Source organism: Ostrea edulis, chromosome 10 (assembly GCF_947568905.1).
Source record: "Ostrea edulis chromosome 10, xbOstEdul1.1, whole genome shotgun sequence".
In the NCBI taxonomy this organism is placed as follows: Eukaryota; Metazoa; Mollusca; class Bivalvia; order Ostreida; family Ostreidae; genus Ostrea; species Ostrea edulis.
In genome coordinates, this window is record NC_079173.1 from 43,467,361 (window position 1) to 43,474,723 (window position 7,363).

The window sequence follows — 7,363 nt, forward strand, 5'->3', positions numbered from 1 at the left end:
TTGGCGGCTTATCTGGTGTGTCCAGTGGTCCGTGTTTGCCCAACTCTCTATTGTGTATGGTTTATAGCCGTAGGAGTTTTAATGAGATTGTTCATTACCATTGGCTGAAACTTTTCACGTTTAGCGCCATAAGTAAAGAGAGACAATTCTAACAACAGTAGCGAATTATTTGGAAATTTCATGTTGATGTACTATCTATTCTGTTATTACACAAATCATGTTAAACAGTTATGCTACGCAGTGCTGGATTTAGATGATGGCCCGACCCCCCCCGACCCCCCCCCCCCCCCCCCCCAGCAAAAGTATTTAAGATATAACATTATACCAAAAAGAAAAAAAAGTACATTTTAAGAGACAAATCAATCATTCGTAGTTATTTCCTGGATTTCATTATGCATAAAGTATAGTTAGAATAACTCATAAAATAAACCCAATAAAAGTATAGTTACAATAACCCATAGAATTAACCCAATAAAAGTATAGTTACAATAACCCATAAAATTAACCCAATAAAAGTATAGTTACAATAACCCATAAAATTAACCCAATAAAAGTATAGTTACAATAACCCATAAAATTAACCCAATAAAAGTATAGTTACAATAGCCCATAAGATTAACCCAATAAAAGTATAGTTACAATAACCCATAAAATTAACCCAATAAAAGTATAGTTAGAATAACCCATAAAATTAACCCATTAAAAGTATAGATACAATAGCCCATAAAATTAACCCAATAAAAGTATAGTTACAATAGCCCATAAGATGAACCCAATAAAAGTATAGTTACAATAACCCATAAAATTAACCCAATAAAAGTATAGTTAGAATAACCCATAAAATTAACCCATTAAAAGTATAGATACAATAGCCCATAAAATTAACCCAATAAAAGTATAGTTACAATAGCTCATAAAATTAACCCAATAAAAGTATAGTTACAATAGCCCATAAAATTAACCCAATAAAAGTATAGTTACAATAGCCCATAAAATTAACCCAATAAAAGCATAGTTACAATAACCCATAAAATTAACCCAATAAAAGTATAGTTACAATAGCCCATAAAATTAACCCAATAAAAGTATAGTTACAATAACCCATAAAATTAACCCAATAAAAGTATAGTTACAATAGCCCATAAGATTAACCCAATAAAAGTATTGATACAATAGCCCATAAAATTAACCCATTCAAAGTATAGTTACAATAACCCATAAAATTAACCCAATAAAAGTATAGTTACAATAACCCATAAAATTAACCCAATAAAAGTATAGTTACAATAATCAATAAAATTAACCCAATAAAAGTATAGTTACAATAGCCCATAAAATTAACCCAATAAAAGTATAGTTACAATAACCCATAAAATTAACCCAATAAAAATATAGTTACAATAACCCATAAAATTAACCCAATAAAAGTAGAGTTACAATAACCCATAAGATTAACCCAATAAAAAGCCTCAAGCCCTAGAACCACAAGACTCCAGTCTATTGCCCCACCTCCTTTTTTAACAAATCCGGATCCGCCACTGTTACATTTCATGTAAACAATGTGTTGCATCATATCTAATCGTAAATATTTAAAAGTATTGTAGACATGTTTATATATTGCATACATGTATCTTTCCATATATATTTTTTATGATCAATTCACATATATATTGCATTTAATTTATTAAGTATCTGATATATTTATAAGTATTATATATTATTATGGTATATAAGTATTGTACATTAGTATGGTATATAAGTATTGTATATTAGTATGGTATATAAGTATTGTATATTAGTATCGTATATAAGTATGGTATATAAGTATTGTATATTAATATCGTATATAAGTATTGTATATAAGTATTGTATATTAATATCGTATATAATTATTGTATATAAGTATGGTATATAAGTATTGTATATTAGTATGGTATATAAGTATGGTATATAAGTATGGTATATAAGTATGGTATATAAGTATGGTATATAAATATGGTATATAAGTATTGTATATTAATATCGTATATAAGTATGGTATAAAAGAAAAGTATGGTATATAAGTATTGTATATTAGTATCGTATAGATGTATGGTATATAAGTAGTGTATATTAATATCGTATATAATTATGGTATATTAGTATGGTATATAAGTATTGTATATAAGTATTGTATATTAGTATGGTATATAAGTATGGTATATTAGTATGGTATATAAGTATGGTATATAAGTATTGTATATTAATATCGTATATAAATATGGTATATAAGTATTGTGTATTAATATGGTATATTAGTATGGTATATAAGTATTGTATATGAACATCGAATATAAGTATTGTATATAAGTATTGTATATAAGTATTACATATGGGTAAGGTATTTAAGTATTGTATATAGGTATTGTCAACACCTTTCATCATTTGCATGGTGCAATCGGAGACAGCCTTGCTAGGCTGATCTAGAATGCATTACATGTAAACTCTGAAATTAATAAATACCGAGGGGATCCGGGTTAGAATAGGTCCTCAGTAACCACCCCCCCCCCCAACCCCCACCCCCCCGGGAGATCCGGGTTAGAATAGGTCCTCAGTACCCCTTTACTTGTCGTAAGAGGCGACTAAATGGGACAGTCTTTTGGATGATACCGCAGAAACCGAGACCCCATGTCACAGCAGGTATAGCACGATAAAGATCCCTCCCAGGTCAAAGGCCGTAAGCGCCGAGCATAATGGTTACTTATTGATTCGCAAAGGCCTAAATATTGCCGCCCTTCATCGGCAATGGTGACGTCAGTATGAGTGAAAGATTCTCCAGTGGGACGGTCGTGGCAATGCACTTTTAAAAAAAAAATTACACACTTTAAATTTTTTTAAAGTGCGTTAAATTTGGAACCAAATCAATGTACTTTGAAAAAAACCCATTTGTGGTTTGGCACAGTGATGTCAGATCCCTAGAATGAGAATTATTTTCCCACCATGTTCTCATAAGGATATGTCTGTTGATGCAGAAATGCAGAACCAAGCAACCAGAAGGAATATTCAAAAAGGTAAAAAGTATAGCATTAAAGAAACTAGTCAATTTATAAAAATATTTCATTTGATGGATAATACATGTACATATGCATGTATTTCAAGAATGTCATGATTCAAATTAGCATCTGATTATAATTTAATGATTCTGTACTTTTGTTTATCATAAGACAGTAATTCAAGTAAGTGATTAATTTAGAATTTAAGCTGAAGAAATTCAAATTATTGACTTATTACTTGATTTTTCATTATGCAACACACATATTTTATCTACATATATATATATGTTTATTCACCAATCAAGGGCCCTTGAGAGACATGTACAGTTTAAGTAGCAATTAGTTATAACAATATAAATAAATAACAATCATTCAGAAGTACTAATTCTGTCAGATTTCACTTTTCAAAAAAAAAAAAAAAAGATTTCACATTTCTGCACTGCACATATCATAATTATATATGAAATATTGACCGAAACAGGATTTGGATTAACAAAATGAAATATACAATAATTAATAACCGAATTCAATTGCTTCACACATCTAAGGGCAGTGCCAGTTTCAGAGACAGTGGATAATGATAATGTTATGTGAATACATATGAAATGGTAATCAATATCAGTATAAGAGTTTAGTAAATACAATATGCAAATAGAATACACATGTAAATGCAGGATCCAGTTCTGAATGTTTTATGCCTACAACTTTTACTAGTAGCATTGTCATGGAATTTTTCATTTTTTAAAACAGTTTTTTTTTTTTTGCAAAAATAATTAGAAAAGTTTCATACTGTACATGTAGGATTTATACATAACTATCTGATACTGTTCAAAATAGGAAATGTTAGGCTCGAGACTTTAGGAAACAGATAAAGTAATTACAATGCATGTTTAGGAGTGTCAGTTGGAACCTATTCAAAGGAACATGTCTGTGTTTTATTTTTTACCAAATTAAGAGTTATTTTAGATTATAAAGAAATATTTGTTTAGAAATCAAGCAGTCTTGTTCATCAAATTCTGTCTTTTTCATTCTTGTAAACAGACTTTTCTTCAGATAAGACCAGAGCTTTCATCTTCTTTTTTTTCTACAGGATTCTCAGTCATACCAACTTTCACCTCACTTTCCATGATGTCATGAGCTTTGTCAGTGATATTCCACATCTGAAACATAAACATCCATGAATTATCAATTTTGTGTGCATATGTTTTGCACTTTAAATGATTAAAAGTGTTTGTCATTAAATATGTTTTTAATAAATAAATTTAATAATTATTGTATTGACTTTTTTATGTCAGTGATTCTGATTGAAATTCTAAATAATGGTTACCAGTTTTGGGAAACAACTCTTTTAGCAGCTTTCAATGCTGCATGGAGCTAGCCAGATCAAGATTTTTTTTATTAGGATCTGAGGAGGACATATTGTTGATTATTTTCATCTCCCTGAACTCCACCTCCCATTCATTACTCAGTTTGGTGCATGGCTGCAGGACTGTGCTAGACTATATTGAATCCAAGGAGTTTTAAAAGTTAAATGTACCTGTAAATACCAGTAGAGTTTTAGAACAAAATATATTATAAATAGGTTTGTTGATCCAGATCAAAACTTATCTCTTACCCAAAAGGACATTCATAGTATGCATAGCATACTTTTTTCCTCTCTAGCAAACATATGCACACTATACCTGGTTTTCTTCATGGAAGCCAAACAGAATATTCTGTCAGATGTAATCCAAGGATTCATATCTCTAAAAAAAATCATGATTAATAGTCTAATTATAGATGTACATGTGTGTTCTGCTCAAATCCCGATATATATGCGAGTGGTTTGTTTATCTTGTTTTTAATTCATTTCCTTTATTCACTTTACTGTGTTTGGCATTTTCTAGGCTATAATTAATATATACTGGGTATGTCTCTGTATATGTGTATATTAATTTATATATAAGTACACATGTGCAGTGTAGATTATTAGTAGTTCATTTATTAGACATGATTTTGTGTAAGTAATCACTAGGCCTATAACATTAAACTAAGGGTGAAATGTTTTCATTGACAAACAGCATTCAAGATAATATAATAAATAATTCTATATTTAAAACATTTATATTGAAGGTTTATTTTTTCTCTCTAATTCACTGCGTGAGTCAATGTATATCTTGTTTGCGCTTTAAAAAAAAAATGGTAGACCTATATGTAAAATTATTATAAAAATATTGATTACTGAAATTGATACCTGTACTGTCATTATTTGTGACCAATCACCAGCTTCAAAGTGTTGTACCACCTTTTCTAGTCTTCTGTGGTTTTCTATCCGTTCCCCTTTTTCCGTTAGTCTCAAAATCATGTGTCTATAAATTTCTTTAAACGACAATATGAGCGTGGCATCAGACAATAGTGTTAAATATGAAGTACAGTGTGTGTGTGTGTGTGGGGGGGGGGGGGGGGGGTCATTTCCTGAAATATCTGGGATGACTCCTCCACATGCATACATTTTTAACTTTATCTGTATTTCAGCCATAAGAACATTGACGGTTTTCATCTTTTTGTGTTAGAAATCTCCCGGTTTGCCATTTTTGTTGTCAATGTAAACACGGAAATTCCAGTGTATACCTATGGGGTAGCAAGTTCAATGCACATTTTTTAAGTATATTTCTAAAAATATATTACTTAATTGTTATCAGAACGCAACATCGGAACCCCAAAATACATATCAAAGGTAAAACACATACACTTTCACATAAAAACCATTTATTCTCCTCTCTTGAAATATGTACTTCGTACGATAAAAGGCGTTAGTTAAATATAGCTTTGCCCTGCGGAAGTAGTTATGCACATGTGCGAAAGTTATCGTGAAACAGTCTATGGAATTTTACCTCCGATGCGACCCTTTATATGTTAGTGTGACGGGTATGCAAGCAGATCTAACACCTAATTTGAATTACTTTGCCCAACCCCTTTCTTCCTTTACATAACATATATGTATTAATTAACATGGTGGCACACGTGTGTTAAATGGTCAACGAACTATTAATTGTGTTATCAGTGTACATCAATGTTTTTTTAACATGGAGACACTAAGAAATATTTATTAAAGAAGAGTCCTGGACATTGTATCTAGTTAGTTAACGGTGTATAGACCGATGAATTTAGAGGGAACGAAGAGTGGACAACCTAAATACCCTTCACCAGTATATCATTCAGATTGATTGTACATGTAGGAGACCCCGTGCTTCACCCCCCCCCCCACTCCCCAAAAAATATCATGTAATTTATTTAAATTGCATTATTTCAGTATATTTGAGTTAACGTAGTAGGAAAATAAGAAGAAAAAAAGCTTACCTGTAAATAAAGAAATAATTCATTGTCACTTTGTTACCAATATAGCCACACCCAAACACAAAACCCCCTCCCCTGTGGTGGGGGGGGGGGGGTCGTGAAATTAACAATTTTAGTAGAGGCTTCCTCGCTCATTATTATTATATACTAAGTTTGTCTGCTCCATGGTCGGGAGCAGAAAAACAAATTGAAGGGATTTTGCATTTTGTTTTACTATAGGCCATGCCCTAGCACACGAACGCCTGCTCTGGAGGTCAGGTTAGAGCTACTCAGTTTGTCTGTTCCATGGCTGGGAGTAGAAAAGACGATTTGTAAAGATTGCACTCATTTTCACACCCAGAAGAGTTCGGTTGCTATAACGATTACTTTGGTTGGATGATATTTTAAGATATTTATTCATGAGAATGAGCGATTAGGAATGAATGGACCCACGGGTGATGGAGAGAGGAACGAAGCGTAATCAACCGTGGGGTTTCGAAAATGAGCGTCCCTGTAATAGGGTACCTACTTCATGAAATCAGTTCCTCTCACGCCTCTTACTTGATGTTCCTCAAGCTTTGTGCAGTTGTTATGGATATATCGAAGATATGCATGCGCCTTTTTTCAAAAAAAATTACATGCAGCTGAACTTAGCCAGTTTTTAAGCATTTCTTGAATAGACGGTGCCTATTTTGTGTATCAACTCCTTTCACACCTCTAACTTGACGTTCCTCAAACTTTGTACAATTGTTATGAACACATTGAAGATGTGCATAAGTCTTTTAGAAAGTGAACCCCTGTACGTATCAGAGTGATTAGCACGTTTTCTGTAAGTCAGTAATATACAATATTGCATTTCTATTTAGTTCTGGTGCTATTCACTTGTGATAAAGTATTTTTTTTTCTGAAAGGTTAGATTGTGAACTTTCTAAAAAGGGCATTGAAAAATTATTTCTGTTGCCATGGCAACAAAAACTGAGTAATACTGTGAAAATTCATCTAGAAAGCTATATTTC

General features: G+C 31.7%; 1 long non-coding RNA gene across 1 annotated transcript; it reads right to left on the minus strand.

The window, feature by feature from the left end:
- Window positions 1-3,308: 3,308 nt before the first annotated feature.
- LOC130050803 (uncharacterized) lies at window positions 3,309-5,148 on the minus strand. The gene is made up of 3 exons (XR_008799065.1): window positions 4,715-5,148; window positions 4,360-4,569; window positions 3,309-4,192 (listed from the first exon to the last, which is right to left on the minus strand). It is a non-coding gene; the product is annotated as an uncharacterized LOC130050803 (long non-coding RNA).
- Window positions 5,149-7,363: the final 2,215 nt, after the last annotated feature.